Raw genomic sequence first — 12899 nt, forward strand, 5'->3', positions numbered from 1 at the left:
CTGTGCTATTTTCCTCTAATTATAAAACATCTCCTTTACCATTTGAACGAACCTCTGGGAAATTGTCTTCAGAAATGGCATTTTGCACTATCTAATTTAGCCTACGTCTTACCATTGACTGTCATTGGGTCTAAGCTTTTCTCGGGACACAGCTGGCCCCTGTCATTCAAGTTCCTTTACAGAGCGAGTGATGGCATATGACTGAAATGAGGTTGAGAGACAGCTCTTGTATATAGGAAGAAATCACAAGGCAATCTGGGATGTACCATATTCTTTGGAGCTTAAAATAAGAGGTCGTTAGAATGCAACAGGAAAGGTTGAGATAGATGGCAATAAGAATGAGGAAAGGGATCAAAACAGAGAGAAGGATAGTTTAAAATGGAAGTTACCCTGGAGATAACTGAATTAATATTTTCATTTTAATGATGAAATAATGATAATAAATGAGGAAGAGTAAATGACTTGCTCAGCAGCACACAGATAGTGGGTGATGCTAAGACAGAAATTTAAACTGTATAGGATTCTTTAATTTTCAAATGATTTTATACTGGTTTGAAAATATTTCATATTTTTCAATAAACTAAGAAGAAGACATTAAATGGAAATTACCATCTTGGTTATTTCTGAATAATTTCCAGCATGTTATATAAAAAAAGAATGAACAATTCATTCTTGCATTGCTTTGTGGAGGAAAGGAGCTTAAGTGCTATATTTTCATACAAAAATTGCCCAAAGAGGTGTTGCATTATACAGTAAGTGCCACGCGAAGATTAACTACCATGCGGGCTGCACCTCAAGCAGGGAAACTCAAATATTTCTATATAAAACTCATAAATGAAAGTATTCATTTATTCATGATCTTCTATCATATTCTGTACTGTTTTTCTAAGACAAGCAATGCATGGCCATTCAGTTTCATGCCATTACTTAAAATAGCTGAAGAAAATGTTCATCAATCTCAGATTCTATTATTACACTCAAGAGTAGGTTAATTACTATCTCCTGGGGTCATTTTTAGTAGGAAATATTTAATGGATCGCTACCAGGGCAATAGCAGGGAAAACATGACTTACAGTTTCTAAAAGACAACAAATGTAAATTATTTCCAGAACACAGGATGGCAAAAAAAGGCAATTAAGTTAAACCCAACTTTACCAACAGTACTTACTTTCAGAGAGTGATCTCTTTTTAAAGCCTACCATGATAAGAGAAGCAGAACACCATTAACCATAGATGCTTTAACATAAATATGAGTTATAGGGTCATGCTTTTGATAGTCAAATATGATAAGAAAATAACATTTTAAATCTGTTGTTTGGTAAAACTCCACTTGTATGGACAACAGAGCCTTCTGTGGAGTTAAAAAGAATTCACTCACTGATTTCGATAATAAATAATAATAATAATAATAGCAACAACAACAATAATAATAGTGGGACTTTAGTAAGTTTACAGGTTTCCTTTTGAAAAAAATTTGCATTTTGACAATGGCTATAATTCTTGTACGACCCACTAATCCTTACTATATTATTTAGTGCCTTGTATCAAATCTAATCATTCTTATAATCTCTGTGGAATTTCTGGCAAATTAGTATTTCCCTACAAGCTGCTTCTGTTCTATAAAACTAAACTGAGCATTATAGTATGATTTTACTTTGTCTTCCTACTTTGTTCAACTAAATTCTAAAGAACTTTCCAGTTAAATTCTAAAATACAAGAAGAAATGTTTAGAATTTAGTTTCCATCTTTTTTTGCTTTTCTTTATTATACCTCAGAATTTCGTTTTTCCATGGACCACCTGATCCATCCTGATGTACACAACTAAAACTCACCTTTTACTTGGAAATGCTTCAAGGACTCAGTACTTAGTCCCATCAGTGGCTATACTTTATGAAATACACATTCCCACAGAATTGACAACCTCTTTAAAATTCATGATAATGCAATTCTGTAAAGACTATGAGCCAAAATTACCAAGACTTTTGGAAGTGATATTCAGAAGGATGGCCACCACAGCTATCACCTGGTGAATGATAAAAATGAACAAGCAAACAAGCAAAAAGGCTAGGTACAAAATAATGTCCAAATTCCTTAGTCCCCAAATCAGACTACAGTGACCATAATTTCACTCTTTTCCCAAAGAGTCAGAAGCATCTTAAAATATGATATTGAAATATACCTAACTGAGATAGCAACCTGAATTTGCTACTTGTCTTTCTTATAAAATTGGACAGCAGAATGTATATGTACTCGTGGAGAACCTCGAAGGATATAATGTGATGAGTTTTATTGAAAATAAAAATTTTACCAAAGGCCAAAACAGTATCCTTCTAAGTTGTTTTCTTGTCTGTAATAAAATTAATAACTCTGCCTAATTTTCAGCCTTTTTACTGCTCTAAAATTGGCAATATGTTCTGTTGTTATGATGTCATCATTCCATCCACACAGTCATTTTAATCCTAGTATCTGTTTGCATTAATCTCATAAAAACATATCAACATCTCGCTGGCATTAAGAAAACCTCTGATGAAACGATTAAAGCCAGATATTGTTTGTGTTTTGTTTTGTTTTGTTTTTTTGTTTTGTTTTGTTTCATTTTGTTTTTTTGTTTTTGTTTTGTTTTGTTTTGTTTTGTTTTGCATTAGAGGCATACAGAAAGTTTCACACCTTTGGATGTTTGTTTATTTCCAAATTCACAATGGTTAACTCCAGGGTCTCAGGTCACTGGCTAATCAAGGTTATATAATATTTTAATTCAGTGGTTAGACAACAAACAACTTTGTTTTTCTCTCGATTTTATATTTTCACGATATTCTATCAAGTCATGATAGAGGCTGAGTATCCTGGCAGGATAATCCCTTTCTTTCTTTCTTTGTCATCATTATTTAGTTGATGAGAGAAAAAAGAAGCATCAGCAAAACCTCACCAAACTGTCGACACAAAAAGAATTACATTCAAAAAAAATCTTGGGCTTACAGATTTGAGATGTGTTTTATTCTTGGTTCCTGAACAATAATGTACAGAATTTTTCTCTTTACACTTCATCTTTCCTTTTTGTCAACTGGAAACACTGTCACCACAAAGAGAGATGGCGATGTCAAAGTATAAAAACTACCAACCACAATTGTCTCTTGCATTTGTTGTATGAGACCAGGATGAAGCAACTGGGACCACTGAGCTGGAAATCTGTGAGCTGAAGGATACCTGCTGGCTTTCCATGGTACATTGGTGACTTTAAGGATAGGGCTTCCCTTCCTGTCCTGATCATAAAGCATCATAGGTAAGTAAAAGTAAAATTCTTCCACTGCAAGAAAATAATTTCTTCAGTTGACTATAGCTACTTAATAAATTACCCCCAAATTTAGTAGCTTAAAATAAATTTTGTTTTCTCACAATGATGTAGGTCAGGAGTTCTGACAACATACACCCAGAAGACTCAAGGTGGTCTTTTAACTCATAAGTGTTGTGGTCAGTTAGAATGGTTCTCCATGGGTGATAAGTCTGGGGACCCAGTTTTTATTCTTCATTGAGTGAGTTCCTCAGTTTTCCTCCATGTGTTGTCAAGGCCTCTGCTTCTTTGCACTACCTTTCCACGTGGCCTTTTCGCATGGTCTTTTGGAACAGGGGAGCTAGGCTTCTTAGAGGGCAGCTCAGGGCTCTGAGAGTACAAAAGAAACTGCCAGGCTTTCTTAAAACTGAGCTTCAGAACCTGTGTGGCATCACTTCTGCTGCGTTCTGTTGGTGAAAGCAATTCATAAGCCAAGTCCAAGGGGAGGAGACTATACATAAGACATGAATCCGTGTAGGTAAGGTTCATTGAGAGCTACCAAAGTAACTGACTACCACAGTAAGGGACAGGCAGTTAAAGTCCTCAATTGTCATTTATCGATATGCCTTGCATTTCTTCTCTAACCACCCCATTATCTTTCTTTCCTTTGGCCATATGTGTGCTCCCCAACTTGGTAATGTGTGAGCACCAGTTTATAAGAACAGATTCTGTGTATCTCTTCCCCACTTCTCTTTTGGTGACCTCATTTTGGAAGCTTACAATTGGCCATGGTGGGAATTTTCATACCAGAGAAAATTGGCAAACCCTATATCAGAGCTTTGTTTTGTTGTTTTCTTAATTTATTTTGCATTGCCAGATTCCTAGCAAACCACCATCCCCACTCCACTCCCATGCTGCCCTATGTAACTTTCTAGCTCCCAAACTATTAGATTCATAATGGATGGTCTGATAATGATGAAAGGTATTTCTTCACCATGGGTAGGATCATTAAATAGTGAACTAAGCATGGGCTTTGGTTGATAGGCTCACTTGGTTTCAAATCTCAGCCCTAATTACTGCTTGTGTGATCTGAGGCAAGTTACATAATCACTCTCAGGTAGAATATAGATTAATAACATAGCTTTGAGTAGTAAGTTGACACTACATTTTTAAAGATAAAATGAAAATCTCTAACACTCAATACTGTAAGTTTCAATCCTTTTCTTAAGAATGCTTTTCTGATGGTGGGGCTAAAAGCACCATGGAAGGCTAGCGTCCTGGACAACCACACAATGTCCCATGTCCTCTTCTCTACTCGCAGCTATTCCTGATAGTAGCAGCTACCACCAAAGGCCCTGACATGGACAGGCAGGCACAATACCCAGGTTTCCCTATAGTTTGGCTAGACTTGTTTTGTGCGGAGTCTGTACAAGTGATGGTAGCACATACAGAAGTCAACAGGCTACTCCCCTAGCACAACACTCTCCATGCCCGAAGTTCCACCACTAATGATTAATTTCTGTGGCTCGGACAATGTCATTGGGGTTGTCCTCTACATTTTCTAGAGGATTTTTATCTCAGAACAGTAAGAAATAGAGCCTGCAAGGTTTTGTTTATGTAAGGTAAAAATTAAACGTTTATAAAGAGATTACTACAATAGTCCAAAAAGAAAAAAATATTCTTCAAAGCAAAACATTGGCCTTTAATAACTACGTACTCACACATCACATAAAAGTGCATTTGTAAAATTCATTTTACTTTTAAAAATGGCCATTAACTGTCTTTTCAAACTAAAAATTTTAACCCTGAGGTACCAAGATGATATAAGTGTTCCAAAGTCACAGTGTATATTCTATATTGTGCAAAATAGTCAATGGTAATTCAAAGTTTGACTCAGATTGCAACCTCACCAAGGAAGTAAACTCAATACATTTCATTTCTTTCCTTCACTATTTTTTTTTGTTGTTGTTGCCAAACTAGAAACTGACTCTTTATTTTTCCATATTAGAATTTGCCATTCAGTAGAATAGCAGATAGAAACATCTAATTATGATGAATAAGTAAGGTCTGAGGAGTCTCAAATTATAAACTTATGGCTCTGATGCATAGGTTGTAAAATGCTAACCATAAGCCAAAAAATGTCAGTTGAAACAACTTGTTTTCAAGGAAGCTGCTTGCATTTAACAAGATACATGGAATACTCACAGCAAATGCAGCATAAAAACTTAAAATACAATAAAAAAGTGAAATATGTAGCTTCAATTGCTTCATAAATATAAAAGAATTGTGGTTCTGATCACTTCGACTGGAGGTAGAGTAGGAGGAAAGATATGTTGAGTTATCTAAATTAAATTTAATTCCCATGAGCATTTGCAAAATATATGACCAACCCAGTAATGGATTTGGTTTTGGTTATAGTCTTTAACAAAGTAGGGGGAAAAAAACAAAACAAAACATATTTTTAAATTTTAGCTTATGATAGTAATCTAACTTGCTAGAAACACAGCGAATTTATAATAAATATTTACAAGAGCATTGCCTATCTAAATTGATTTTTAAGAGGAATGTTCAAATACATGTCTCAAATCACACTTAGTCATTGTTAAAATTAAAGCTGGGGGGACATGGTGTCATATTTTCACAGCCTTTACAGAGGCACACAAAATACATATTTCTTTAATAAAGGAGAGGTAATATAGGAGCACAGGAAACAGAACGAAAAGAAGCAAATTGCTTCTTTAATTGCATAACATATGTAGTAGATTACTGCCAGTTGATTCACAGTAAAAGAAGGAGATAGACACATGAGAATCTTGTTAACCTAATTAAAGCTTTGCAGATATACATGTTTCTGAAGACTCAAGTTTCAAGTCTCCATTGAGATAATGAACACAAAACCAGGCTTAACCACTTAAAATGTCATTGCTGCCACAAGAGGTTACACTTGTCCTCAGTGAGTTCTTATGGGTTATGTAACACAGATAACTCCTGTTATAATGATCATCCACATGCTTTTAAAATAATGGATCTTCTCAGGCTGCTGCTGATTGATCTACAATTTTAAAACCCTTAGTGAGCCTATCTTCTTTGTTTGTAATAAAGTACTTTCGTCAAGAAACAAAGGCATGAATCATTGTAAATGATACACTTTCTTATTAGCTGATACGGTAATTTCTCCAACATTCACATTTTTTAATTGCCTTGAAAACAGTTGCCATTGCTAAACTGTTGAGGACAGGGCTTGGAAAAATCCACGATAAGTAAATGCATTGAAGAACTCTGAAAACTCAGTGCCTCCTATTTTCTAGTGTCAAAGATAAAAGCAGATTAATAGTTTAATTAAACATGTTAGAGATTCTGGGTATTGTAGCTATTACACCTTTGACTTCATGCAGGGCTGCCAGAGATGTAGGGAGGATGAGTACTGAGGTTACATATTTATGATGCACAGCTGACTTGAAAAGTATACCAAGCTAGACAGAACTTGTAATTAACCAAAAGATTCAGTGAATTATGAGATCAATAAAATTTCCTGGGTGCCATGCTTTTTAGAACCAGTTAGTGTATTTCTAATTTATTGACAAAAACTTCAGGGACTTGCAGGGAAGATAAATAAAAAGGCTTGGATGTAAAAATAAATATATGTGCTTGACAAATCTGAAATACACTGTTTACAGCTAATGAGGAGGCAACTGTGCATTTTGCTGCATGCTTTATATCTAGAGTAGGGCAGAACATTAAAACCAATATAACTGATAACCTTGATAACCTTGGTGCAGACTGCATAAGCCTACATTTCCTATTATTCCCCAGAGATGGATTAATTAATGCTTGTCAAAACCAGAGCGATCCTCTGCTGTAAAACTAAAAGTAATGGAGAGGCCATGAATGGCTTGACTCCGCTCCAAAAATATTTCTCATCTATTTGGGAGAAAAATACTGCATACGTTTCTACGTGCAGTATATATACTTCCTTAATCTCGGGTACCTCATAAACAAACATAAACATTATCTTTGTTGGTTTTGTTATCTTTGCTTCAGAAAACATTTATGAAATGCCATGTGGGAATCCGGAGAATAAAAATGCGTACCTTGAGAGTTCACAGTTTAGTAGGGAACAGACAGAAGAGACATTTCAACTCAATGATTATGATGGGAAAATGTACAATGAGTTATGAGGACACAAAGTTGTGCACCTATTTGAATGTGCCAGGGAGGTCAAGAGGCAGAATGGATAAGAGGCAACTAAAGGTAATAATACCTATATTATTGCTGACCAGCCTATTTCACAGAGAAACTCTTTTACGAGAGTGATTTAGAGGGCCTTCATACTCAGTGCTGCTCCCTATCAGATTGCTTCTCCCTTACTCCTCTTTCCTGACTAGCTTATATGCATCCTGCAAGTTTCACCTCCAGGAACATCTTTCCATTGAGGCCTTTTATGACTCACTTCCAATTTATATTTAGTTCTAAATCCTGCCCCTTCAATTTCAATTCTCTCTTAGATCAAGCTATTCTCCTTATAGGTTTTACCATATTTCTAATAAATATTATTATTTATTTTGATGGTTGTTTATCTTCGTTAATCAAAGTTTGGTTCATGGACTACATCACTATCACCTGGTAAGTTATTAGGAACACAGAGACTCCACTCCCACTTATTGAGTCTGAATCTGTAGTTTAATAAAATCTGTGAATGATTCATATGCACATTAAAGTTTAAGAAGAAAAGACTTTGAATTCTTCACATTTCAATATAGTAGCCACAACTCACATGTGGCTAATCAAGTTAAAATTAATTATAATTTAAAAATCAAATTTTCACTAGCTGTATTTCACATGTGCAAGAGCTACATACAGCTAATGGTTAATGCATTGGACAGTGCAGCTAGAGACATTTATATCATGGCAGAAAATGCTATTGAATGTGATAGACTATAAGCTATTTGAGAGCTGGGCCATTTTTTCTCACTACTGAACACTCAGCACCTATAGTGCCTAGAACACTGAGGACAGGCATGTAAAGTTTTTCTTAAATATAATGAATGAAAGTATGTTAAAATATCTAGCCCACAGAAGGTGCACAATAAATGCTATTTCCTTTCCCTGTTGCCTGTGACCTTCAAATTATCTCTGGGACATGAACCATGGACAGCTGCTAAGTGAACTACATCATAAGTTTTTTGTTTTGTTTTGTTTTTTATAACAGAGATTTTGGGTTTGCTGTTCTGCAGATTGGGATTTAGTAGAACTGAGGGTTCATAGTTCTAACACTTGAGTCAGTCACCTATTTTTAGATTTGATTGTCTGGATATTGAAATTCCAATCTTTCTCCAAAAGCTTGCTTCATTTTCTCTCTTTGATGGATATCTAGTAAAATTAATTTGGAATTTCTTTAAGTGAAGTATCACAAGCAAGTGCCATAAAACTCAACTCAAGCTTTCTTAAGAAAATAAAAGATGATATATTGACTCTAATATCTGAAAAGCCTGGGGGTGGGGATTAGAATCAGATGTCAGCAGGATCTGATCTCTTCCCACTTTTTTCAGTATGAATTTCTTATGTGTCAGGTTTATTCTGGAGTCCCACGTGGTAGAAAGATGGTGGCCAAAATCTCCAGGTCTCTCTTGTCCCAAGTCACATTCAGCAGGAAAGGACAGATAGCTTCTATTTCAAAAGTCTCAGTGAAAGTTATATTGCACGCCATTGGCTTTGACTAGGGAACATGCCATCTTTGACCAATTACAATGACCAGAATAAGTTGTGGTGATTGGCCAGACCTAAGTCACATGTACATTCCCAAGCTCACCTCATCTGAAGAATATGGAGTAAGAGTAAAAGAGAGGGTGTGGTTCCCCAGGAGAACAATCAGTATATTGCCATCAGTAGGAAAATGAATGGTTCTGGGTGATGAAAACAGCAGATGTCTACTACATGCCACTTCCTTTAAAGTAAATGAATGAATAAGAGAATAGATAAATAAATAAGTAAATAAGTAAATAAATAAATAAATAAGTGTGTGTGTGTGTGTGTGTGTGTGTGTGTTTGTAAAATAGAACAGATTTTGAAATTGAGCTAGACTGTTTACCTAACAATAAACACTATTTATGGCTATGCAAATTCTTGACATGAGAAGTGAAGAATTTATAACCTAGGCCCAAAGCCAATTATAATTATTAATATTAATAGGATTTAAATATCTATTTCTTCATCAATGTACCGACAATTCATAAGCACAGAGTCTAAATTTAGTCCAGGCTCAAAGGAGACTCTGCTTCATGTTGCCAGCCTAAGCTTTACTATCTCCTTTTGATTTAAGCAGCTTAGTGTGCCCCTGGTCCTTCTCAGTATCCTGTGTTTCTGTTTGCTATAGTGGATCAGAGGCTCAGGTTACTAACAGGTCTTTCCAACCCTGAAGGAATAATTTTTTTTATGAAATGTTGTGTTGCCTCTCTGGGACAATATTTTTAGTTGATAAAGCACACTGGGACACAATGAAATAATTCAGTCCAATAATTCAATGTAAAACTACAAGCCAAGACTTCGGCAATGGCTGCAAATTTTCAGAATCTAATTTTGAGGCAAGGAGTTCACAGGCTCAACATCATTTGTTAATAGCGCTCACAGATTGTAGATCTAGGCATTTCACCATGAATAACAGGACCTGATCCATTGTGTGTTTTGTTCAAATGAATGTCTCCCTGTTACCACCTAATTTTGTTGATAAAGACCTTCTAGATGCCACTTTCTAGGCAAGTGATTTTTTTTTTCACAGTCATGAGATACTAGAGCTAGAAGAAGCTCTAGGTATGAGCTAGTAGGTATTTTCAAATTTTGCCCTACTGAGTCCTAAAGAGCTTCATGGACATTGTTAGAGAGGTCCCCTCAGGTGAGGGAGAGCCAAGCAGGCAGTGATTTTCTAACTGTCCCATAAACTACAGAATTTAGTGTTTGATGTATTTTACTTCTGGAGTTTGATCTATGATTTCTTTTTTATTAAATAAAAATTTCAGTAGTTTTAAATGTGTAGAAAAGAATACAGCCATTTGATGAAATCTATTAAAAATAATAATGCAGATCTACATGCACTGATATGCAATGACGTCCAAAATTGCCAGGTGAAAAGAAAACAAGGTGCATAAAGCTCTGAATATACATACTTTTATTTAAAAATGAACGAACAAACAAAAATAAATAAATAACTATGCATGGAAAAATTCTAGAAAGATATGCAAGAAACTGGTGCCAGTAGTCTCTGGAGCAGAGTACCGAAGGACAGATAAGAGAAGAATTGGTATTTATTTTCATTTATATACTTCTGTATTATTTGAAGTCTTTGTTTTTATTTCTTTTTTTAAGTGCATCTCCAAAATGTTTTAAAACCACTGATTTAGCTTAATCATTTCATTTTACAGACAATATGACAGTCCTTGCTCAGGTCTACCTGGACATAGATTCTAAGGCAGAGGAAGGTTGCATAAGGATGGCCCTGGCCATCAGGCCTATGAGAGCTTCATGGAAGAATTTCTGCCTCGCATGGAAACACAGGCACTGTCATGGTTTCCTCTTGGCAAAGAAGAAAGAGTAAACCTGGATCCTCTTTTCTTAGGAGCCTTTCAAACCTACAAGATTCCTTATTCAAGACAGACTGCTGACCTCCATCCTGGGCATGAATCCAGGAGAAGCCAAAGGCTGATACTACGAAGCTGTGCTCATTCGAAAGTATCCCTGATTTAGCTGTTCTCATGCCCCTCATGATACTAAATGACACTTCTGATGAACACTGTTCAGAGCCACTGAATTTCTTTTTCATGCTTTTAATCATAAGGGTATAATTGTGATATTCCTCCCTTGGTATCAGGGCATATGGCAGTCTGACATTTCAGGGAACAATGTCACGCCAGAATTTTCTTTGCGTTAATGGCTGAAATTCATAGGTATTCCAAAATTCTAAGAGGGAAGCATGACCATCTCACTATTTTTCATCTGTCATTTTTGGATTTTTAATCTAGACACTTGTTCCTGCTTTTTCTGCAAAGAAACACTTATCAGTCAGAAAAAGGTACTATTCTCTACTGACTAAAAGCAAAGGGTTCAAGGAAATCCCAATGCTCATTAACTGGGTGACTTTAAATCATTTGCCTCAGTTTCTTATCTCTAAAATGGGAAAAATAAAAGTACTGGCTTCTCAGCTGTTGTGAGGATTAAATTAGATAAGGCACATGAAGCACATAGCACAATACCTGTTACATAGACAGCGCTCATTAAATGTATAAAAAGGAAACAGAAAACTAGCTGCTGGCAACACTCTTTGTTTCCAGTCTTCATCCACCCTACCCTCCCACATGCTGCCTAAGCCCCTGCTTCTAAACTCTACCTCTTGATTACTTTCTTAGGTCTTTCTAGTTTGAACAACTTTGATTTAGGATATAGCCTTGGTTTTGGCAAATAAAATCCAATTTTCCTCACAGTCTTGGCCTTACTCTAGCTAGACAAGTTCTCCAATTACATCCCATCTCTCCAATCTCTAGTGACCAACCTAAGGTGCTCTTGTAGGAATATTATTCAGCTGGATTTTTATTATTCTCTTATACACATCTCCATCAGTCTTTTGTCCATTCTTTCCTTATTCAATTTATTCTCAATATTTGCCTTTTCACATCATGCTACACATTCAATAGATGTAAACTCAAACTACTGGACTTAAAACAACTCATAGGAGGTTTTCAAAACTTCCTTTAATTAGTATATGGCCATGCTACCCTGAACACTCTGATCCCGTCCGATCTCAGAAGCTAAGCAGGGTCAAGCCTGGTTACTACTTGGAAGGGAGACCACCTACGAAGACCAGAAGCTGTAGGCGTAAAAAACAATCAAACAAACAAACAAAACCTTCCTTTAATTAATAAACTGTCCACTTTTGAAATATTAGGGAGGGTGGTGGTGATGATGTATTTCCAGCTGTGAGACACTATGACATTACTGACCATTCTAAGACCAGAGATGATCTTGTGTACATAAATCAGTTCAAGCCAGGTGAAAATTCCTAAGTGTTAGATAGGGAGCCTTGGCAATCATATAATGTAGGGAAATACAAAAATATACCCTACTATTTGCATATACAAAATAATATCTACCAAGGGTGAAATATGTAACCTCCTATTATCTTACAAAATTATAATTCAGTAGGCAATATTATCAGTAATTGTACACAAGTACTTTGCCCTCATTTCCACCAATGTACAATGTTTTCCCTTTATTCAAAGATCTCAGTTACAGCAAATTCATTAGTTATGAGATCAAAATAAACAACATAGTTGGACCTCACTTTTCTCATCTGTTAAAAGAAAGATTGGAAGAGTTCCAGTCAAGGAGGCAGAGTAGGTAAATGCTGTGTTTGCCTTTTCCCACGACCATACCAAATTACAACTGAACTACAGAACAACCATCATTGTGAATCACCTGAAGTCTAGCTGAATAGAAATTCTATAACTAAGATATATGGAAGAAGCCACATTAAGATTGATAAGAGGAGTGGAGACATGTAAGAGGTTATTCCCACATTTATGTGTGGTGGTTAAAAATTAGGGTGTGATATCTCGGATGTGGAGCTCCCCACTGAGAAGCAACG

At 35.8% G+C, this 12899-nt stretch overlaps 1 protein-coding gene and 1 pseudogene across 1 annotated transcript in view; one reads left to right on the forward strand and one right to left on the reverse strand.

Annotated features, from left to right (window-relative positions):
* The window catches only part of MACROD2 (mono-ADP ribosylhydrolase 2), a 1804338-nt gene that overhangs the window by 296906 nt on the left and 1494533 nt on the right, over positions 1–12899 (reverse strand). The gene's annotated exons all lie outside the window — the stretch shown is intronic.
* Positions 12014–12131, forward strand: LOC120612069 (uncharacterized; annotated as a pseudogene).

This window comes from Pteropus medius, unplaced genomic scaffold (assembly GCF_902729225.1).
Source record: "Pteropus medius unplaced genomic scaffold, Ma_sr-lr_union100, whole genome shotgun sequence".
Taxonomy (NCBI): Eukaryota; Metazoa; Chordata; class Mammalia; order Chiroptera; family Pteropodidae; genus Pteropus; species Pteropus medius.